This window comes from Miscanthus floridulus, chromosome 17, assembly GCF_019320115.1.
Source record: "Miscanthus floridulus cultivar M001 chromosome 17, ASM1932011v1, whole genome shotgun sequence".
NCBI lineage: Eukaryota > Viridiplantae > Streptophyta > Magnoliopsida > Poales > Poaceae > Miscanthus > Miscanthus floridulus.
Genome location: NC_089596.1, coordinates 49,264,716 through 49,290,108, shown reverse-complemented (window position 1 = coordinate 49,290,108; position 25,393 = coordinate 49,264,716). Strand labels below are relative to the sequence as shown.

General features: G+C 42.0%; 1 pseudogene; it reads left to right on the top strand.

The window, feature by feature from the left end:
* The first annotated feature begins 3,688 nt into the window (after window positions 1-3,688).
* Window positions 3,689-5,520, top strand: LOC136515623 (uncharacterized; annotated as a pseudogene).
* The last annotated feature ends 19,873 nt before the right edge of the window (window positions 5,521-25,393 follow it).

Sequence of the window (25,393 nt, the reverse complement as noted above, 5' to 3'; positions counted from 1 at the left end):
CCCCACTTGAATTCTTGATCACTTTTCAATTTCAACAAGGGAGAAAACGGCAGGATCCTTTCAAACAAATTTGAAATGAATCTTCTGATGAAATTAATCTTACCAAACAGAGATTGCAACTCCATCTTAGTAGTCGGGGGAACTGTCTTATCAATTGCTTTTATGCTTTTCTGACCAACTTTGATTCCTCTCTCGTGGACCATAAATTCCAAGAATTGTCCAACTGACACTCCAAAAGCACAATTATTAGGATTCATCTTTAGACCATATTTTCTTATGCATTCTAGAGTCTCTCACAAATCAACCAGGTGCTCTTTGTACCCTTTGGGATTTTATCATCACATCATCAATGTAGATTTCAACAATCCTACCGATCAACTTATGAAAAATATAATTCATCGCCCTTTGATAAGTTGCACCGGCATTCTTTAGACCAAAGGTCATCACAACCCACTCGAATAAACCGATTGCGTCCGGGGCACCTGAAAGAGGTCTTTGCTATGTCTTCCTCAACCATGAAAATTTAGGTTGTACCCTGCATTGCCATCCATAAAGCTAATAACCTTGTGCTCAGCTGTTGCATCTACTAACATATCAGCTATCGGCATCGGATAACCATCCATGGGTGTGGCTTTGTTCAGATCCCTGAAATCGATGCAAACTCTTAATTTTCCATTCTTCTTATGCATAGGGACAACATTTCGATATCCACTCTGCATATCAGCACGGTTGGATAAACTTTGCCTCCAGTAACCTTTCAGTCTCCTTTTTGAGATCATCAAGTACGTTTGGGTTGAATCTCCTTGGAGCTTGTTTAAATGGCCGATATCCAGGTTTGATTGGCAACCGATGTTCGATAATTGATCGGTCTAGACTAGGCATCTCATAGTACTCCCAAGCAAAGCAGTCTTTAACTTCCTTTAACAAATCAACTTACTCTCGTTTATACTCAGGGTCCAACTTGGCAGTTACATACGTCGGCCTAGGTCTATCTCTAGAACTAATATCTACTTCTTCTAATTCATCAGCCGACGTGAAACGATGTCCTAGTTTGCCATCTGTACCATCTATTGGATTATCCATTAAGACAAATTTTCAAAGCCAACTGCTTGGATCGGTTGTTGGCTTTCATCGTTGATTCTAATGAAGCCTCCTTCCCACAACTTGCCAGAAAAGCATTCAAAGTCTCCTAGCTCCCAAAAGACTAGATCGGCTATTGCGATACTTATAGACTCATCAGCGCAAACCAGTTTGACATCATCTCCATGCCATTGAATCAAACACTGATGCATGGTCGATGGTACACAACAGTTCGCATGAATCCAATCACGACCAAAGAGCAAACTATACGACCCTTTTCCATCGATGACGAAGAATGTGGTGAGCAGAGTCTTACTCCCAATTATTAGTTCGATGTTTATTGCCCCCTGGGTCTTAGACGCATTACCTCCAAAGTCCTTAAGCATCATGCTAGTCTCAATCTGATCTCCTGGTCCCTTGCCAAGTTTATGAAAACTGGTGCAAGGCATGAGATTAACAGAAGCACCTCCGTCCACCAACATCTTGTTCATCGGCTTCCCATTAACCAAACCTTTTACATATAAAGCCTTTAGGTGCCGATGCTTGATTGGTTTATCAAATATTGGTTGTTGTATAACTATTAACTTGGCAACTATCTCCTCATACTCTGATTCATCGAAATCCAAATAAACTTCTTGATCTACCGGAGCTCTGAACTCTGATGGTGTCACACCCTAAAATTTCCAATTTTTTGTTATGCAAAGAAAACACTAAATAAAATGAATTATTTTAATATTTGGATAAAATTTACCAAGTTTAGTTTGAGCTAGCGCAAATTTAGTTATACAAAAAATGTGAATTTTCAAAGTTTTCTAATTTTCACAGGCTTTTGGATGATGTGATGTTCGCTTGTTGCTTCATTGTGTGTTGAGATTGAGCAAAGTCTTTAAAATGCGTTAGTAGGTCGATTTTAATTCTCTGACATGCCTTTATCTTTTTCTACAATCAAATTCTTTGTTTCTTGGCTCTAAGTTTTCGTTGGGAGCTTACTAAAATCTTTTCTTTGTAACGCAAATCACTCCTTTCAGTTCCTCGTCTGTTCATCAATCTCTACAAACTTCTCAGGAATTTTTCCAGCCTTTTCTGGAACTTGTTCCTACTTGTCTATGAGCATAATTTAATTTTAGATGCTCCAAATTATCTAATTATGGGCTCCAAATACTTTATTTGGGTTCATCATGTTCCATAATGTCTCTAAGAATTTTCTCCGATTTTTTAGAGCTTTCAAAGTATTTTTCACGGCTTAAATAATAATTCTAGACTTTTCTGGAATTATTTTATCCATGAAATTCATTAATTCTGAAAATAATAAATCTCTCATTTTTTTCCAATGCTCAAAGCCCATGTGCAATAATCCTAATAAATCCTAAAAGCCATGCATTTATTTACTAATGGGCTTTAATGATTATTTAGGCCCATTAGTAAATGTGGAGGGTGCAACATCAATTAGTACCATATTGCTAGTTGATGTTGATGTGGGGAGTTTTTCTTCCTATAAATCTGTACCAACCCCTTGGGCAAAGCACACCAAAACTACCATATGGGGAGACCCTAGTTTGGGAAATCCCTCGCATAGTAAATTAGATTTCACTACTATAGGAATCAATTTGCGCAGCGTGGCCAAAATGCGCTCCGTGGCAGGCACCTCTTTTGCCCGCCACGGTTAACCGGTGGCCAGCCAGCGAGGACGGCCACCGAGGCGCCCGCTGTGGGAAATTGGTTTACCGCGGCGGGCCACCTTACCTGCCCACCGCAGGAAATAGTTATTTACCGTGGTGGGCGGTATGAATCGCCCGCCGCGGTTAATACAATTTACCATGGCGGGCTCTTTAAACTGCCCGCCATGGTAAAGACTTGATTTACCGAGGCGGGCGTTTTATCTTGCCCGCCGTGGTAAAGCCTGTACAAATACACAGCACAAACCCTTCATCTTCTCCATAGGTCTTCCTCTCTCAAAACTCATGGGGGGAGGCTTTGCCCTAAAATTTGAGGAAACTTTTGATTTGAGTTGAAGGGCTTGGATTTGAGGGAGGAGGACATCATAAGAGGTTCATAAAGGCTCTCCGTCTCTCCTTCCATCCTTTCTCTCTATTTCCATCACCTAGAGTTCTCTCTAGATCTAGATCTAGATCTAGATCAATTTTAATGGAAAAAATGATGTCATGTATTTCTTTAACTTTAGATTCATCATAGATGCATGCTTCATCTTTCACATCATCATTTCCTCTCTTTTTTCATGATTTTGGACGCAAAAATCATCAATTTCTCCTAATTCTTCTTTATTTAATGTTGATTGTGACGGATAATGTTCGCAAATATGATGGATAGATCGGAATGGATGTACTGGATCGATAGAGTGAATGATCCGTGGTACCTCTTTGAATTAAGGAAGTTTATTGCGGCTGGTAAAGCTCACCATGAGAGACTGAAGCGGATGACAACCATATGTCCATGTTCTCATTGCAAGAACCTGAAAGCCCATCGAGACAGTGAGGTGCAAACTCATTTGATCATGTATGGTTTCGTCGAGGGCTACACAGTCTGGACATTTCACGATGAAAGAGTTGGTGCGAGTGGTGGTGCATATGGAGTGAGCTCTTCAACGCCGATGACGACAGCACCACCGGTGAATAAAGATCCTTCAGCAGCAGTTGCGCTAGCCGATAGTGACAATAGTTGTCGTGATTACATCACGGTGGATGATCTAATGCAAGACATGGCCGACGAAGCCGGCGACGGTGGTGATGGTCAAGATACTGTGAGCCAACCCGAGGATGTGCAGCTTGTTGAAGATCTAGTCAAACACTTCAATGAAGACGACGTTGTGTTGGGTTGCCCAAAGTGGTTGGAGAATTTTAGAGAGTTGAAGCAGGCGACAGTTGATCCTCTCTATAAGGACGGCGGCGATTGTCTGAAGGTGTGCATGGCGCTCCATTTTAACCACCATATGTTGATGTTGAAGGCTTGTCATGGTTGGTCTGACACTAGCTTCAATGAGTTGTTAAGCTACCTTGCCACCACGTACCCAACGGCTAACAAGGTGCCCGCCAATACTTATCGGGCCAAGAAGTTGATCCGGCCAGTGGCGATGAAGCTTACAAAGTTTGATGCATGCCCTAACCACTACATCTTGTATCGGGGCAATGAGTATGAGAATTTGATGAGTTGTCCGCACTGCGGCTTTAGTCGGTACAAGAAAAATGCTGGTTGTCGCGTGGATGCAGAAGACGAGGGAGGCTTGCAAGGTGGTCGGAAGAAGAACAAGAAGGGGGCAAAGAAGAGTAGTGCGGCCAAACAGATCTCGGCTCAGTAGGACGATGAAGAAGAGGGTTACACGCATAGAAAAAGTCCAGCACTGTCGGTGTGGTACCTGCCCGTGACCAATCATCTGCGTGCAATATTCGGGAACCCGGACGATGCCAAGCTCATGTCCTAGCATGCATCAGCTGACCGCCTGAAAGACGATGGCAAGCTACGGCACCCATCCGATGGCAAGCAGTGGAAGGATTTTGATGAGGCCTACCTGGAGTTTGGCAAGGATCCTAGGCATGTTAGGTTTGCGCTGAGTACCGACAGGATGAACCCGTTCGATGAGCTTAGCAGCTCGCACAGCACTTGGCCCATCGTGCTCACCATGTACAACCTACCTCCCCATCTATGTCAGAAGCGTAGGTACCTTATGCTGACCATGCTTATCTCCGGACCGAAGCAGCCCGACAACGATATAGATGTGTTCCTGGAGCCGTTCATGGAGGAAATGAAGATACTATTTGATGTTGAGTTCCAGATGGTGGATGCATCCCGCAAGGAGAAGTTCACACTAAAAGCAATCATCTTTGTCACCATCACCGATTACCCCGGTCTCTTCTCACTGTCGGGGCAGATCAAAGGGAAGACCGGCTGTGTAATTTGCATCGATGAGACCTGCTACACTTACCTTAAGGGATCCAATAAGATGGTGTACATGAGGCACAGATGGTTCCTCGCCAAAAATCATAGGTATAGAAGAAGTATTATGAACAAATACTTTGACAATCAGGACGAGCCATAGCGTGATCAAATGACGCAGACTAGTTGGGGGACAAAGGTGTATGAGATGGTCAAGGACATGGATCAGGTGGAGTTTGGAAAGAAGAAGAAGCCGCCTGAAGATGGGCCCAAGCAGACAAGGAAGCGAAAGCGGGACCAGATGGAGGAAGTCCCCACCGCTGTTCCTTTCAAGAAGAAGTCAATTTTCTTCAAGTACCTGTCGTATTGGAAAACACTGAATACACCCCATGCCATCGACTGCATGCACCTAGAGAAAAATGTCTTCAAAAGCACGATTGGTGTCCTGCTGGACATCACGGGCAAGACAAAGGATGGTATCAAGTCATAGATGGATCTTGTCAATCTAGGCATCAGGCCAGACCTTCACCCGAGATCGCCTTAGAACGGTAAAGTCGATATAATGGGTGCGGCCTGCAACCTAACGCAAGACGAGAGGACAGCTTTTCTTAAGTTGCTTAGGGGTATCAAGGTGCCGACTGGTTTCTCTTCCAACATCAAGAGCCTGGTCTCCATGAAAGACCTCATAATGACCGGCTACAACTCACATGACTACCACGTCATGCTAACGGTGTTCCTACCAATTGCAATTAGGGCTATCCATCCAGAGTACATGAAGATGGTCATCACACAGATGTCATACTTCTTTAACCGCATCACCTAGAAGGTCATTGATAAGGCTGAGCTGCCTGCCCTGAAGGAGTTCATCGCGGAGACCCTTTGCCAGCTCGAGATGTGCTTTCCACCATCTTACTTTGATATTATGCCACACCTAATGATGCATATGGTCGATCAGATCCATCAACTGGGCCCCGTGTACCTACACCAAATGTGGACGTACGAGCGGTTCATGTCCACCCTCAACAGATACGTCCATAACCGCGCTTACCCGGAGGGCTCTATGATCGAGGCATACACAATAGAGGAGGCCATGAACTGGTGTATGAGGTACATAAGAGATGGGAGGGTGATTGGGCTGCCTGTCCATCACCACGAAGGCAAAACCTCAGGGATGGGGTGCACAGGCCAAAAAGTACGCACCGATGTGGCAAACCGAACGGTGCAAGAAGCTCATTACAGCATCCTTCATCAGTTAGTGAGCATGGAGAAATACATTGAAAAGCACCTGGAAGAGATCCGCGCCGCTAATGATGGGCAGCGCACGGAGGCATGGGTCCAGAACCATCACAAGAACAATTTCATAGAGTGGCTCAAAGAGCAACACATACCCCTTCAAGGATGCCCTGATGAAGATACAGAGACCATTAAGAGGCTTGTGTTAGGCCCATCTAGCCAAATCACCATGTGGCAAGGGTATGACATCCAGGGCTATAGGTTCCACATGAAAGACAAGGACAAGAAGAGCTCGGCACAGAACTGTGGTGTTCGATACGAGGGCGAAGAAGAGTCCACGGGCCAGAGGAGGCAATACTATGGGCAAGTCAAAGAAATATGGGAACTTGACTATGGCCAAAACCTATGCATAACCGTCTTCCGTTGCCAGTGGGTCAAACCGAATGCGGTTGCAGTGGACAGTTATGGGCTAACCACCGTGGACCTCAAAAGTATTGGCTACAAAGATGACCTGTGGGTACTAGCAACCAATGTCATGCAAGTGGCCTACTATATATATGCAGAGGACCCAAAAAGGCATGTGGTTATGTCCGGAAAGCAGCAGATTGTGGGAGCTGATGGGGTGCAGAGTCCCGAACAATACAATAACTATGCAGAGCTCGAGCTTTTTACCGATCATCCAAAGAAGATCAAGGCCGTCGAGGATCGATTCAACAAGTCTAGGATGATGCCGTGGACCTGCCCCGACGGTGAGAAGAGGACGGTGAAAGCACCTGCACCAAAATGATATATGTATCCCAGAAACATATATGTAACTTATTGTAGTGGACTCCATTCAAGACAAGTTGTAACTTATTATTAATATCATGGAACCATATGTATGCATCATATATTTTGTTGTGTTGTTTTTTTCTTTTTCATATTATGTGATCTATGTTCAAACAAATGAAACAAGCTTGTATATATATATATACTCCTCTATAGCTAACTACTCCTCCAACTACGACTCTACTACTACTCTACTCCTCCAACTACTACTCTACTACTCCAACTATGTACTACTCTACTACTACTACTCCAAACTATACTACTTTCTACTACTACTATACATACTCCTCTATAGCTAACTATCTAGTATATATACTCCTCTACCTAAGGGAAAAATAAGATTCCAGATTGAAAAAGGGTAAAATAAGATTTCAGATTGAAAAATATTAACCGTGACGGGCGTTCTAAGGAGCCCGCTGCGGTAAATATTAACCGTGACGGGCGTTATAAGGAGCCCGCCGCGGTAAATATTAACCATGACGGGCGTTCTAAGGAGCCCGCCGTAGTAAATATTAACCGTGACGGGCGTTATAAGGAGCCCGCCGCGGTAAATGATGCCTTATATATACTCCGCCACCTCCCCCAAATTGGTTCAAAAACCACCGCGCCGCTGCCAACGAAGGGCTGCCCAAAAACCACCGCGCTGCCGCGCCATTGCCGCCACCGTGCACCTCCATCATCGCCCCTGCCCTCCGCGCCATGGTGCCCTCATCCTCCTTCCATGCACACGCACCAGCGCCGTGGTGCCTTTGGACGTCGATGGGAACACGGGCCGGAACCCTAGGCCCATCCTCCGCCGCCGCCATCGCCATTTGCTGCATCCGTCACCGTCCTCCTCCTCCGGGGCCGGTGTGCTCTCCGCGTGGGCACCGTGTACCTCCGTCCGTGTCCCCGCGCCGGTGTGCTATCCTCCCCCATCTCCCGTCCCCGTCTCTGTCCGCCTCTCCATCTCCGCAGTCATCCACGGCCCTGCGCTATCCTCTACGACGGCCTAACCCTAGCGTCGCTAGCTCCGCAGCCATGCCCCAAGGAGACCGCCCCGGTAATGTGCCAATTGCTCCCCTAATCCCTCCTATGGAGCAATGCCAACTATGGATGTTCTTCTCCGATTTTAGTTTTCCTGAGCAATGCCAACTATTGCTACCTATGATGCAATTCTGTTTATTGAGCACTTGATGCTACTGCCTATGATGGCACATGTTGAGATGAATTTGGAAGAAAAAATACTAAATGCTGCCTATGATGCGATTCTTGTTAACTGAGCACTAGATATATATGATGCCACTGCATATATGTCCTTTGCTGGATCTGCTCCTTTTAATTTGTACTACTCTTGAGTGGGTGCTCAGTTTCAGATAGCAGGAAGGGAAGAGAAGGGGTTGGCTTTTTCCACTGCCTATGATTTGTACTACTGTTATCTCTGAATCTAGGAGGATACTTGCTACTGCTACTGCTGTACTACACTCTACTGTTGCTGTACTCCCATGTCCTATTTTGATTTTTTGTGGCACATATGCTTTGTTTGGTGTCTCCTATTGTGGGCTCTACTATCTGCTACTACTACTATTTTCTATACTGCTGGCTGCTACTACTAGCTGCTACTATACTCTACTACTACACCCTACTACTACTACTATACTCTATCTGCTACTACAATCTACTAGTTGATTTTGACTCCATCTATGTGGCATATATATGCAATGATGAACTTTTAAAACAAGAGCTAAGGCAGTGACTCTATCTTGATGGCCGAAGGACTTAGTGCTTTGGGGCCGAATTTTGAAACTATCTTGATGGCTTTTGTTTGGTATTTGCAATGATGATTCTTTTCACACTTCTAAGCTGAGGCAGTGGCATATGCAATGATGTGAACCTTTTTATGCTGAGGCAGCGGCGATGATGATCGAGTGCCCCCGCTAAACTAGGATGGCTTGTATACCAGATATAAGCAACCAGTTTAAAAGCGATGTGATGACAATGGGGCAAATCTGAGCCAACTACTACTACTACTTTACTACTCTAGTACTACTCTACTTTACTACTCTAGTACTACTCTACTTTACTACTCTATAATTGTGTCTATACAACTAAAATATGTATTCATTGTAGCTTTCCAATGGCGGAGGAACCGATAAGCGAATGGCGCGACCCTACCCCTAGTGCATCATCATCAACTAGCCTCAAGAGCCATGTGTCCGTGACCCTGAGGCCAATAAAGAAACATTGTATAGAGGACGAAGATGATCCGACCTACCAACCGAGGGATGACGAAGTTGAAAGTGTGCGGTCTCCAAACCCTAAACAGATGCCGATGGTGCCTCGAGAATTGAATTTCAAGGAGGAACAAGTCAGGGACAAAGAACCCCTCGCTCCATCTCCAACCACTTCAGGCAAGTCTAGGGGTCAGAGGACAAAGCTGAGAAGGGGGGAACATGGGAGGCACCGGAGGGAAATCCATGGCAAAGTCCATGTGATCCATGAGGTGGGACCAGAGGGAAACCCGTTGTCGCCACCCATGGTCCTTGCCAAGTTCAGCAACCAGGTGGCATGTATAGTCAAGGATAAGGTGGAGATCACTTGGGAGGACTGGAACAATGTCTTAGTTGACTACAAGACACATATCTAGGGTGAGGTGACGAGGAGCTTCCATTATCTCGAGGATGCCGATCTTGACAAGTGCAGGGAGTGGGTCATGCACGTGGTAGGAAGAGCCTTTAGAAACTTCAAGTCCATGCTGACCAGGTACTACCTAAAGCTAGGCAAGTCACCCTGTGTCAAATACACTATGGTGAAGGAACATCACTGGAAAGAGTTCTACAAACAAAGAACAACAGAAGAAGCAAAGGCAAAGAGCGCCAAGTTCAGCGCACTCGCAAAGAAGAACCTACACCCCCACCACTTGGGCATGACTGGGTTTGCTGGTAAGAGGCCCCAGTGGTGGGAGGAAGAAAGGGCTAGAGCTACCGCCGGGCTTCCCGATCCATACAATGGTGTAGACTTGAGGGCTAAGGACTTCATCTATGCCCGCAAGCCAAAGAAGCTCAAGGAGGGCACGAGCAAGTTTAATGAGCCCAAGTTCGAGGAGGTGGAGAGGGCTATCATCAAGGCTGCTAAATCCAAGGACAGCTTCGAGGTTCGCAGGGGCCAGGACTTGCTGACCCTGGCGCTGGGAACCCTCGAGCACCATGGCCGCGTCCGTGGCATGTCGTCAAAGATGAGCTGGAACTCAGTGGAGTCATGGCAATCTGACGCTGCCACATATCGGTCAAGGCAGAGGTACAAGTAGGGCATCTTTCAGAAGGGCTATGATCAAGGCATGGCCGAAATGATTAGCCGGTCCATAAAAGAAGCCTTCACGAGCAATGACCCAGATATGGTGTCGATGAGGTCACAGATGCTTCGCCAGGCTGGCGTGGCCGTGTCTCAAGTTCCACAAGGGCAGACATAAGGGCAGCCACTGCCGATGATCGAGGATTGCCCAAGGCACCCCATCGACGCCATCCGGGAACCCATGCGCGTCCACCTCACGATCCCATTCGGTAGGGCGAAAAAGTTGACCGTGGGTGAGGGTTACATGCACCCCAAAGAAGATATCAAAGATTTCAACCAAGACCAGATCCCTACCAACTATGCTATCGTGATACTTACATGGTATGCGACTGAATATGAAGAATTTGAAATGGAATATCCAAATGCAGAAGGGGTAACGATCCTTGCAGCTGCCTTGGGTTCCAAAGTCCTATGGAACAAGGATGACATAGAGATCATTCTCTCGACGCTGACTTCTACGCTGACGGTGACACCAGCATCACAACCATCCATTGCCGGATCTTGTCCCCCCGATGATCCGGATCACGACGACGGCGATGACGAAGGCAATGGTGGGGATGACAAGGGAAGGAACTCACCCCGAGGCACAAGCCCTCACCCTCGTTCTCCTCCTCCAACAACAAGTCCACCTCCACCTCCCGGCAGTCCGTCTAAGGGCACGAGCAAAGCACCGGGAGGCACAAGCCCTCACCCTCGTTCTCCTCCTCCAACAACAAGTCCACCTCCACCTCCTGGTAGTCTGTCTAAGGGCACGAGCAAAGCATCGGGAGGCACAAGCCCTCACCCTCATTCTCCTCCTCCAACAACAAGTCCACCTCCACCTCCCGGCAGTCCATCTAAGGGCATGAGCAAAGGATCAGGAGGCACAGAGGAACCAGGGGCAAAGACACCGCTTGCTACCATTGTGAGCACAAGCCACTATCCTCCACCGCCGGCGAAGACTAAAGGTGACCAAGGGCAGCTCACATACTCACTTGAGTTCAAAAGGTATGGTAGCGGCGAGCATAATTTGCTAATAACTTTTCTTTGCCATAATATGGTACTAACATTTCTATCCTAGGCCGAGATCACCTTTCCATCTATTTCCTGAATTGGATGACTGCCTCAGCAATTACAAGCATGGGAAGTTCATGATAACCAAGGCCCAACTCATCGACGAGGAAAGGTGGGAGACAAGGAGGTTTCATCTCTGGTACATGGAAGCGGCAAAAGCTGGCCTGCATGGTTTTCTAGTCAAGGTTGTGGCAGAGTACTTCCACTTGCCCGGCAACGATGTAGAACTCCCTGTGGACTTCCACGACATGTACAGACTACTATAGGAACAAGACCTTGACATCGCCCAAGTCACCTTGTTCTCTATGTAAGTGCTGAATTGCGAGTTTCACATATCACCTGCCTTTGAATCGGTCAAGACTACTTATATATGCCACGATGGCTTGTCCTTGCAGGTTGATGGCCTATATATCCAAGGAACTAAAACTTGATGTTATCTATCTATCTCCAATGCATATTGCTCAAAGAATCATCATTGGTTACCACCTAGATGACAATCATCCAACCATGAAAGACTTGACCAAGCAACAGAGAGAGGCGCATAGGAAGAAACTGATGGACAATGAGAAGTTGAACATTTCAAGATACATACTAGGAGCAATGCAGAAGATTAGGGGAAATGGGTGTATCCTAGCTGCCTACCACTTTGGGTAAGTCGAAGACATGCCTGTAGATATAAGTGGGTAGCTAGCTAGTATTATTATTTCTCGTTGTAACCTGTATTTTGTTTCAATGGTGCAGCCAAGGCCTCGAGGGTCACTGGGTTGCATTTATCATCTACCCTCAGGATGGTAGGGCCAACGTATTTGATTCGTTGATAGTGCCAAACTTAAAAGGGTACAAGGCCTTTGAAGATTGCCTCAGAGTGTAAGTAACTGAACTGTCTTCTCATATGCGTTCTAATGCCCTGCCTAATACTAGTATATTTCGTATAGCGCTTATAAGGAGTATGTGAAGGATCCTGAATGCTATGATCGAAGAATAGAGAAATTTAAGGCTAAGCATAAGAACCGCATCAAAATCAGACGCAACTTTCCGGTAAGTATTTGAAAGGTTTAATTGTGCTTTTCGTTCATATGCGTTCTAATGCCTATGTTGTAATGCTTGCGTATCGATCATGCAGTGTGCCAAACAACTGGTAGGATCACAAACCGGTGGCTTCTATGCTTGTGAGTTCTTGAGGGTGTGCAAGCAGTATAGCAGCAGTTGGAGGGTGCTCAAGAATGGATTGAACTGGTCGAGAGACATGCAGAGCATCCAACACAGCTTCAAGCAGACAAAGGCGTTATGTAAGTTTGTCTTAGACAAATGCGTGCTTAAAGGGGCACGTTCTTCTATGAGAACAGCCCGCTAGCGATTTTACCGGAGTACGAGAGGCTGAGGAAATGGCCCACGATGATGCGTCCGTAGGATTACACCTTAGCGCATGTATAACGACTTTAATATGTAAATGTAATGAATTAATGATGAAAAGAACGACGAAATGAATGTATATATATGTATATTATCTCATGTGTAATGCTTGCATACTTTTTAAGTTTAATCTGTGAAATATGGATGTGATTTGGATTTGAATTTGAATTTATATGCATGTTGTATTTTATTTGAATTTATATGCCTGCTGTAATTTTTTTAATTCAGGAAATAATTTACCGAGGCGGGCAAATAATAAAGCCCGCCATGGCTAATACACATAACCGCGGCGGGCCACAAAAGGTGTCCGCCGTGGTAAAATAATTTACCACGGCGGGCGGTGTAACGTGCCCGCCGTGGTAAAAGTATATTTACCGCAGCGGGCATGTTACGCCGCTCGCCGCGGTAAATCGGTTAACCGTGGCGGGCAAAGCCGCCTGCCGCGGTTAAGCCATGATTTACCGTGGCCTCTAGGCCGCGGCGGACGGCTTTGCCCGCCGTGGGAAACCCAAATCGCCCACCTCTAGTAAAGTTTGTGTAGTAGTGTTTTTCTCATCCTTCTCTCACCGTCGCCGTCGCCGCCACACTGCCCAGCCCGGCGCTGCGCCACCACCGGTCGGCCAGCAGGCCCCATGGCCAAGGTCATCCTCAACTCCCCCCTCCACGAGCAACAGCAGCCTCCTATGGCCATCTTTGTTTTGTACGTTCTGTTGGTGATGACGATCCAAGGTTGAAGATGAGGTATTTACGAGTTCGCCACCGGTCATTAAATAATCATAGTTTATTCATTTTAATTCCATTTCAGTTTGTTCTAGTTGTGTTAGTTTCGTGTAGTCAAGATCTACGCAGTAGAGTTATTAGTTTTCATATCACATGTTTATGAATTTATTTTATTAAAATATTAATTGTGCCTATAATTAATTAATCGCTGATTAATTAAAGTTGATTTAGGTTTTTTATTTCGATTCGATTGTGCGAGTTTCATCACAGTGTGTGTTACATGTTAGCAACGATGTTTAACATGTCTCATATCTTAGAAATTTATAAGTTAAATATTAATTTGATTAAGGATTATTCAATAACTTTTAATTAAAAGCAATTTAAGTTCTAATTCTGTTTTGCACCGTTTAAGTTGCGTTTGGTTCGTGCTGACATGAACTATATGTTAGGGGCAATGTTTTTCATGTGACATGTTTTTCCATATATAGCTAAATATTAAATTGATTAGTATATTTGCACACTAGTTTAGAATTACAAGCAATATAGGTGCTTAACTTTGATAATTTATACCTAAAAGTTAATATGATTAATTGTTAACTTAAAAGTGTTTCTAGAATATAATTTGATTAGCTGAACAAGATACATATGTGATAAGTACGAGTAGATGCTGTCACATGCTTAATTCCTTTGCGAAGGTAAAGTTTAATACCTTCCCAAAGGAATTAAGCATGTGACAGCATCTACTCGTACTTATCACATATGTATCTTGTTCAGCTAATCAAATTATATTCTAGAAACACTTTTAAGTTAACAATTAATCATATTAACTTTTAGGTATAAATTATCAAAGTTAAGCACATATATTGCTTGTAATTCCAAACTAGTGTGCAAATATACTAATCAATTTAATATTTAGCTATATATGGAAAAACATGTCACATGAAAAACATTGCCCCTAACATATAGTTCACGTTAGCACGAACCAAACGCAACTTAAACGGTGCAAAACAGAATTAGAACTTAAATTGCTTTTAAATAAAAGTTATTGAATAATCCTTAATCAAATTAATATTTAACTTATAAATTTCCAAGATATGAGACATGTTAAACATCACTGCTAACATGTAACACACACTGTGATGAAACTTGCGCAATCGAATCGAAATCAAGAACCTAAATCGACTTTAATTAATCAGCGATTAATTAATTATAGGCACAATTAATATTTAATAAAATAAATTCATAAATATGTGATATGAAAACTAATAACTCTACTGTGTAGATCTCGATGACACGAAACTAACGCAACTGGAACAAACTGAAACGGAATTAAAATGAATAAACTACGATTATTTAACGATCGATGGCGAACTCGTAAATACCTCATCTTCAACCTTGGATCGTCATCACCAACAGAACGTACAAAACAGTGATGGCCATAGGAGGCTGTTGTTGCTCACGGAGGGGGGAGTTGAGGACGGCCTTGGCCGTGGGGCCTGCTGGCCGACCGACGGTGGCGCAACGCTGAGCTGGGCAGCGCGGCGGTGACGACGATGACGAGAGAAGGATGAGAAAAATCTAATTTACTACACGAGGGATTTCCCAAACTAGGGGTTTTCCATATGGTAGTTTTGGTGTGCTTTGCTCAACGGGTTGGTTTAGATTTATAGGAAGAAAAACTCCCCACATCAACATCAACTAGCAATATGGTACTAATTGATGTTGCACCCTCCACATTTACTAATAGGCCTAAATAATCATTAAAGCCCATTAGTAAATAAATGCATGGGCTTTTAGGATTTATTAGAATTATTGCACATGGGCTTTGAGCATTGGAAAAAAATGAGAGATTTATTATTTTTGGAATTAATGAATTTCGTGGATAAAATAATTCTAGAAAAGTCTATAATTATTATTTAAGCCACGAAAAATACTCCAAAAGCTCTGAAAAAATCGAAGAAAATTCTCAGAGACATTATGGAACATGATGAACCCAAATAAAGTATTTGGAGCCCATAATTAGATAATTTGGAGCATCTAAAAATTAAATTATGCTCACAGACAAGTAGAAACAAGTTCTAGAAAAAGCTAGAAAAATTCCTGAGTAGTTTGTAGAGATTGATGAACGGATGAGGTACTAAAAGGAGTGATTTGCGTTACAAAGAAAAGATTTTAGTAAGCTCCCATTGAAAACTTAGAGCCGAGAAACAAAGAATTTGATTGTAGAAAAAGATAAAGGCATGCTGGAGAAGGAAAATCGACCTACTAATGCATTTTAAAGACTTTGCTCACTCTCAACACACAATGAAGCAACAAGCGAACATCACATCATCCGAAAGCCCGTGAAAATTAGAAAACTTTGAAAATTCACATTTTTCGTATAACTAAATTTGCGCTAGCTCAAACTAAACTTGGTAAATTTTATCCAAATATTAAAATAATTCATTTTATTTAGTGTTTTCTTTGCACAACCCAAAATTGGAAATTTTAGGGTGTGACAAACTACCCCACTTAACAGGAATCTCGTCCTAAGATTCGAAGAGACTAGGGAGAAAGATAAAGAAGATCTTCATGCCTCCACACTTCCTTGATTCGGGATTCATGAGATGAAGAAATGAACTTGCATGATAAAGTGGATTTGGGAGTTGCACAGGATAGCAAGAAAGATAAAGGTCAACAATGCTTTGTAGAGGATGCTACCCCAATTAACAAGAGTTTTGCTAAACTCTAAATATTCCATACGAAGATCCTCATGTTGGTGTAGTCTTCAGGGCCTTCCTTTAGATCAAAAAGATAGGGATGACAAACAAGCAACACACCAAACCAGACAAGCATGCATCCCAACATTGAAACTACACGTGCTTCTGTAGTAATGGCGAGCATCCTAAGGAGTGGATTATGATGAAAGGCCATCACAAATTTGAATAAGGTGAGATCAGAAAACTTTAGTAAACCAAAGAAATAAAAATCAAGGAGATAAGAAGCAATAGCTCAAAGGAAGCTATCAAGGAGAGAAGAAAATAGGACAAGGATAAGAAATAATCAATTCAACTAGTCAAGGAGATGAAAAAGTAGTTTTGTAGCAAATTCTAAACATTAGAACGACCAGTTTCTACTAGGCTTGCATCCTACAGTCAGCATTGCTCTGATACCACTTTGTAGCACTCGATTTTAAAGACAAAACCAGATACACACTATATGTGAGCCCAGAAAGTCAAATCTCACATATAGCCACAAATAAGGATAATATCAAGAGATAATACTTATTACATAACGTATTAGTAAAAGGAAAATAACCTCAGAGTATAGACAGCGGAAAGTCGACTCCGATCTTCAGGAGAAGACTCCAAATCCACATGGACGACTAACTGGTTGACCACTAGCCTAACTCCTCCAAACCAGCAATCTGGTACCCATCTGGGATTTTCATTGGATGTAAAGCAAGTGTAAGCTCACCATGCTTAGCAAGTATATCAAAGGGATCTATGAGGCTCAAAAGGCTTGACACTATTTGACTGCGGTTCACAATTTTAGTTGATCAAGTTTTAGCATCCTGTATCACTACTTTAATGAACAGTCCCCATTCCCAATTGATATTAAAGTATAGTCAAGTTTATCTCAATTCCCAGCCATCCACCATCCACAGTAACCACTAATCTTGAAGGATCCAGATCGCTCATATCTGTGAGCACGGCTGTTATAACAAGTTAAATATTTCTATAGAAATTGTACATCTTTACCCACTGAGCCATGATTCCCAATGCTAGGGTTTGCAAAGCCCACTACACCTCTTCCCATGAAGTGTGGCAAGGTTTCACTATGAAACCCTTAGCTAGTTGCACTAACAAGTCGTAGCTACAAAGGAATGGCACATGTGCGCATCGCAGCATGGTGCACACCCTAGCAGAAAAAGGAAAGATACCCTCTTACCCTTACTAGAGCTATAGACGAGCTAGTACAATCTAGTTAACAGGTTAAAGTCAGAGCTATGTGACACTCGAGGTTGTATGGTCCCTCCTGGGTTGCCGCTTCATGATTAAGTCCTTATGGAGAGGCACTAGAGTACTCAACCCCGTACTCTAGCCCCCTATCTGTTACTACAAAGCTTCATTTTATCACATTGCATATGGCCTTTAGTCATGTTTAACAATTATTTTATGTTAAGCGCTGTAGCATCTATCCAAAATGCCTACCCAAAAACTCCAGGTATCAAGGATATGTGGTACAAGTAATCATCTAGGTAAAGTCCTTAAAGGTATTTCAAATTAGACACATGCATGAATATGAATGGTAATAGTTCATAGGTAACAAGGGGCCTTTGGTACACTTGCCTTAAATATCGATCCTTCGGTAAGCTTTAATCTTCAATGTTCTTCTTCTTCTTCTTCGGGATCACCACGTATATCTCACCGACTGGACGTAATCGTAGAACACCACACAACATCCATACACATACATGCATAGCATACAATTGCAACTATATCAGAACAATACACCAATCATAGAAAAATAAGTAAAAGAGTTTGAAATATGATTCTACGCATCGCTATGAACACACAGACGCAAAAGACACGCTATACGTGATTCAACAAAAAAGCGACTATCGAAGGATTTTTGGTGCAACGGAAAATAAAACCTATCCATTTAACTTATTTTAACTATAGAAACACATGTAAATATTTTCATTAATCAACTTAATTCATTTCTTAAGAAAGAGCATAGTATAAAACCTATATTGACTTTATATTCCGAAAATGATGCAAGTGACAGTATTAATACAATTAACTTTTTAATTGCCAAAACACATTTGAGTAACATGAGAACCACTAACGCCACTACGTAGAACACAATAAACAAAAGTAACGCGACAAGAACGGCTCGATGCTAAGAATGCAAGAGACACTAAGAAAGGAACTACGGTTAAAAAGAAACCACTATCAAAAGATTTATATTATACTATAAAAGAAACAACTACGAGCTTGTTTTAGGTTAGCTAAGAAAACTATACGAGCAATATTGATTTAGATTAATCACAACATATTTAGTTTTAAAAGTCAAGTTAAAGCTAATCATGTATTATTTATAAATGTTATCACATAATTTATTAAACAAATTAAACTTTACCTTCGCAAAGGAATTAAGCATGTGACAGCATCTACTCGTACTTATCACATATGTATCTTGTTCAGCTAATCAAATTATATTCTAGAAACACTTTTAAGTTAACAATTAATCATATTAACTTTTAGGTATAAATTATCAAAGTTAAGCACCTATATTGCTTTTAATACCAAACTAGTGTGCAAATATACTAATCAATTTAATATTTAGCTATATATGGAAAAACATGTCACATGAAAAACATTGCCCCTAACATATAGTTCACGTCAGCATGAACCAAACGCAACTTAAATGGTGCAAACCAGAATTAGAACTTAAATTGCTTTTAATTAAAAGTTATTGAATAATCTTAATCAAATTAACATTTAACTTATAAATTTCCAAGATATGAGACATGTTAAACATCGCTGCTAACACGTAACACACACTGTGATGAAACTCACGTAATCGAATCAAAATCAAAAACCTAAATCGACTTTAATTAATCAGCGATTAATTAATTATAAGCACAATTAATATTTTAATAAAATAAATTCATAAACATGTGATATGAAAACTAATAACTCTACTGCGTAGATCTCGACGACATGAAACTAACGCAACTAGAACGAACTGATACAGAATTAAAATGAATAAACTACGATTATTTAACGACCGGTGGCGAACTCGTAAATACCTCATCTTCAACCTTAGATCATCATCACCAACAGAATGTACAAAACAGCGATGGCCATAGGAGGCTGCTGTTGCTCGCGGAGGGGGGAGTCGAGGACGGCCTTGGCCGTGGGGCCTGCTGGCCGACCGGCAGCGACGCAGCGCCGGGCTAGGTAGCGCGGCGACGGCGGCGATGGCGACGGGGAGAGAAGGACGAGAAAAATCTAATTTACTACATGAGGGATTTCCCAAACTAGGGGCTCCCCATACGGTAGTTTTGATGTGCTTTGCCCAAGGGGTTGATACAGATTTATAGGAAGAAAAACTCCCTACATCAATATCAACTAGCAATATGGTACTAATTGATGTTGCACCCTCCATATTTACTAATGGGCCTAAATAATCATTAAAGTCCATTAGTAAATAAATGCATGGGCTTTTAGGATTTATTAGGATTATTGCACATGGGCTTTGAGCGTTGAAAAAAAATTGAGAGATTTATTATTTTCGGAATTAATGAATTTCATGGATAAAGTAATTCTAGAAAAGTCTAGAATTATTATTTAAGCCATGAAAAATACTCCGAAAGCTCTGAAAAATCGGAGAAAATTCTCAGAGACATTATAGAACATGATGAACCCAAATAAAGTATTTAGAGCCCATAATTAGATAATTTGGAGCATCTAAAAATTAAATTATGCTCATAGACAAGTAGGAACAAGTTCTAGAAATGGCTAGAAAAATTTCTGAGAAGTTTATAGGGATTGATGAACGGATGAGGAATTGAAAGGAGTGATTTACGTTACAAAGAAAAGATTTTAGTAAGCTCCCAATGAAAACTTAGAGCCGAGATACAAAGAATTTGATTGTAGAAAAAGATAAAGGCGTGCTGGAGAAGGAAAATCGACCTACTAACGCATTTTAAAGACTTTGCTCACTCTCAACACATAATGAAGCAACAAGCAAACATCACATCATCCAAAAGCCCATGAAAATTAGAAAACTTTGAAAATTCACATTTTTTGTATAACTAAATTTGCGCTAGCTCAAACTAAACTTGGTAAATTTTATCCAAATATTAAAATAATTCATTTTATTTAGTGTTTTCTTTGCATAACCCAAAATTGGAAATTTTAGGGTGTGACAGATGGTAACAGAAAAGCCATTTGAATATTAGCCGATGGTTGCTTTCTATCGGCTATTTGCTTAGCACACAATACTTGAGGTTTACCGGATGTCTGAGCCTGTTCCAACTCTTTATTCCTTAGGCATTGCACACTTCTCTTCTGGCTTTTTATCAAACCTCCTGGACACCATTGGCCTTCCTACCAAACATACTCTCTCTTGTTGCCTTCTTCTTCATAATTAGCCCAGTCTTAATCAACAACTCTTTTTCCCTAACCGATTATGAACACTTCTATTTTTTAAGCGCTGATCCATGTTATTATGGTGATATGCATCTTGAGCATGAATAGACCTGGTAGTTGGCTTGAGATTGCCTATACTCCTAATACTGATCGCTGCACTCTAGACAGTTACTCCTGGTAGGCAACTTCAAACCTTCGTTCCAGCAATGTCTGAAGAAAGGATAATTCCAATGCAATTAAGTTTGCTTTCTTTCGTACCTCTCTTTTTCCTGTTGACGCTGGTATTCTTGCTTTTCCAACCAATGCTGATAATCTTTTTCCTCCTGTCGCTGCCATTTATTCAATAGAATTCGATATGTAACTCATGGCTTTGTCGCCCCTTCTTTTGATGTTTCTCCCTGCTCATATCAGCTCTTTTGCTTATCGCGACGTCTTTTAATTTCCCTGTATTCATCGGCAGATATTTGCCTCTTAGGATCGACTGTTCTAGCTTCTCTTGATTTGGTTGATGTTAGGACCTTAGTCTTTCCTTTGAGTAGCCTAGGATCAACCATGTTTTGATCTCCTAAGAAAGGATTATCATCAACTTTTATTTTCTGAGGTGTATCAAATTTGAGCCTTCCATATTGAATAGCCCTCTATATATGTTGCTGAAAATTCTACATTCATTAGTGGAATGAGAAGTAGCGTTATGGAACTTGCAGAACTTCTTATTCTCCAACTGATCAGGGGGCAACATAACATGATTATCGGGCAACTTGATCTGTCCCTTCTCAAGCAAGAAATCGAAGAGCTTGTCTAATTTTGTGACATCAAAGTCATAGCTCTCCTCGAATCCTCTTCCCCAAGGATTTGGCACCATTACTGTCTTTTTGCCCCAATTCCATTCAGCCACAGCAACCTCTTCTTCTTCATCTTCATAGCCATCATCGGCTGAGTATGGATTATAAGCTTCGGCCACTATGGTACTCTTCTAGAATCGGGTATCTCTACGCATACTCTGGAATTGGCTATTGAGCACCGCCACCCATTGAGCCAATTGACCCAGGTTGTCAAATTCTTATGCCAGCAGCTTTTCTTTCCACATTGACAGCATTCCTTGAATGGCTAAAGCAGCTAGCTGATCATCAGCCAAGTTTAATGAGAAGCATAAGTTTCTAGTCTCTCAGAACCTCTGAAGAAACTCAGTGCCCGATTCATTAGTCTTCTGCCTTATAGTTGTCAGATCGGTAATATTCTTTTCTCCAGTCCCAGTATAAAAATATGTATGAAATTTCTTCTCTAGGTCAGCCCAATTGGCAATGGAGTTGACTGGCAGCGATAAAACCAAGTGAAGGCTGGTCCTGACAGTGACAGGGAGAAGAAATGAACTCGGTGGGCCTCCTCAACTGATGCCTCGCCCAATTGTGTAAGATACCGACCGGCATGTTCTATTGTGCTTATGTTGTCTTAACCAGTGAACTTAGCAAACTCTGGGAGCCTATAATTTGTAGAAAGAGCGACGAAATCATACCCTTTTGGCTTCAGACCGAACTGATTCTTCATCATCTCGATCACCTTTAGCAACAACTCATCAACATGTGAATTTGGATTTCTCTACACCTGCTGACCCATCTATGGATTGAAATCTCATGTGCCTTGATACCCTAGATTCTGAATCATGTGAAGGGTGTTATAATCTATGCTATAATGATACCCTTGTGGAATCTCTATCTGTTGGGTCCTTTGCTAGTTTGTTGCTTGAAGTCTCTAATTATAGACATGAGGATCTATATCTCTACGGATCCTTTGAACTAATGGTGCCATTTTTTGAGCCAATGACGGTATGTGGCCCGATGTGCCAAAATTAATCACCTAGTTTTGACCTTGCTCCATTGGCTATTGCACATGCTGCACTGATGATCCAGGATTATACTATAACTAATTCGTAGTAATACCTAGAGCTTGTTTAGATGAACTCTAAACTACATGGACATCATCATTACCAGCTAGTGCTACTTCTTGATGGTTGGTACCAACTTGATTAGTCCCTTGGGTCAATGGATGTGGAATGTTGTAATAAGACGGTCCAACTTGACCAACTAGAAACCCATGAAACACTTCTTTCATGGCGTTATGGAATGTGTCCAAGAAAGCTTTGTTATGGCATCACAAACAGATTTGTTTATAGCTTCCATAAAGAAACACATATCTTTAGCTTCAACTGTATTTGTCTACCCGTGCAATAGAACTCTTGGTAGTGGATATTTCTGAACAATTGTGTTGTCACGTGTTTTGGTGTAGGACAACAAACACTTGTTTTGAAACTCTTCTATAGCTTTACCGATGACATCTTTATCTCCATTAGGTAGATCTTCATAATGTACCATAAGGATGTCGTTGTTGTTGTGAACCGCCATGATGATTGTGGTGTTCCACTAGGCGTGCCAAGAATGTGTGTCGGCATGAAATTTTGTCTCGTGCCGGGGGCACATGAGCAAGCCAGAAGGGTCCGCTCGATGGAGCTAGAGATCCGCCTAGCTTCAGCACAAGGATGGTCAATCCTACGCACTCCTCCCGTGATGTGCCAATCAATTTGACCCTGCAATTGACAAGGAGAGAAAGCTAATCAGTAATTTAAGGCAGAACATGCCGGTGTTGCCAGATAGTCCTAAATGTGTGGCTCTGAGAGCCAATATGGAAGGAAATCGACTAAATAGTCAATTCCAGCATACTCATAAGAATAAATCAATTAATGCTCATGGAATTATGGAAGGTAAATCGGTTATCGCTCACGATAGATCTTGTTATTTAGGCAAACATTAGTCAATGGCAATAAGATGTCAACAATAATTAGTTTATGCTAAGCCAAGGACTGCAAGTAACCGAATCCCTTTTATATAAAACAAATAGCTCATCATCATTTAACCATTAAATAAAGATAAATCTAATGAACAAATTAGATCTCATCTATCGCTATGACCAGTGGAGCATGAGACAGAATCATGCAGGCCATAGAAACAATAATAGATTCGATGACCCTAACTTATTACTAATATCAGTGGGGCATGAGGCAGAATCATGCAGGCCATAATACAATAATAAGATCATGGGGCTAACACATATTTCAACCTATCCTTACTTCAACGGTCTCATGACGTGAACTATTCGTGAAAGCACTCAATATTGGCTAAAACAGCCGATTCAGGCATAGCGCACAGTTAAGGTCATGCCCTATCAGGAACAGATCTACCAAATAACGATCCCCACTCCACGGTGCTAATAGTGGGGTGTGAGGCAGAATCACACAGGCTGTTATAACGGGCTATGGAATAGTTTTTGCTAACCAATAGATCTACTCAAGACTAGACATGGCACAATCAAGATTGACATAAAACAGCCGATAAAACATAACTCATCATTTAAAGTGCAGATTAGATCAAATTTAGATTAACAAATGATGGGTTAAAAAGGATATAAGGCTGATCTAGATCAATCCCAATCGGACGAAGTGATATTGCTGTAATTAAATAAATAATGGAAGCAATAAGCAATATCGGTAACTTAATGAATCTATCTGAAGGAACGCCATCATTAGATAAAGCTGATAACTTGACCTTAATCTAGTTCGAGCAGTGGAGGTCGACCGGATCGATGCAGCCTTACTTGAACTAGACAAGAGTCGATAACTAACTTATACTAGAGTCACAGTGGAGGTCAACCAGATCGATGCAGCCGTACGAACAGAAGTATAAGCCATTTTGGCCCTAGAGAAAACATTTTGAATTTAAGATAACTTGGACTCTAATCTTTCCCTTTTTGGAGAGTCCAACATGCCTTGTCCCGGCGCCGATCGTAGCCTTTGTCGTTATCTGCTGGCGCTATCTGAAGAAAGCCGATTCCAGTGTTGCATTCGAATCAGCTGATACCGACCTGCACGCAATTGATTCCTTAATGATATGATCTTGGGAGCTTTTGAGTCCCTATGATTCTTCTTCCAAATTTTGGTGTAAACAAGCTCTCTCTCCCTCCACTTGTATTTTTTACTATTTTTAGTAGTTTTATTTGGAGCAAGGCAAGCTTCATTGGAGAGCTTGAACCTCTAGGGGCAAACTTGGTATGAATAATATGAAGAGCTCCCTTATGCTCTTTTCTCATTTTATCAATATAGTTATGTTATGAAATTGGAGCAAAGTTCTTATGTTATCCATTTAGCATATAAAACTTTATGCTTAATCTTTCATACAACATACATGTTTAGACCAAGACCTAGATTGAGGTAGTGAGTCTTACTTTAAGTTAGTCCTAGTTGCTATATGCTTGCAGGTTCCTTATCTGTCCCCATGGAGGATGGTCTAGTAGAGGACTCCTGATAAAGACGGATGTTCTTGGCCGACGCTAGAGTAGTAGTCACTAGAATAGATGTGGTGTCTATGCTAGAGGCTACCTTCATTTTCCTCGTATCCTCTAGTTGAGGGGTAGGTGGTAGGTGGTGATAGCCCTATCCGTCATTCATAATCCCCCACATTCAGATACAGCATAGAGCCATATGCCGGTATCGCCTAACAGATCTGGTGTGCTTCGGTGCCCAAAGTAAGTTTATAGTGACCAAAGCTATCTTAACATAGGATCACTACCCTTAGAAATTCATGTATTTGTATGACCATCTGCGCATCTTAGCATAGCTATACAAGATAAGCTTGCTCTAGTTTAGGTATATTCTTTTA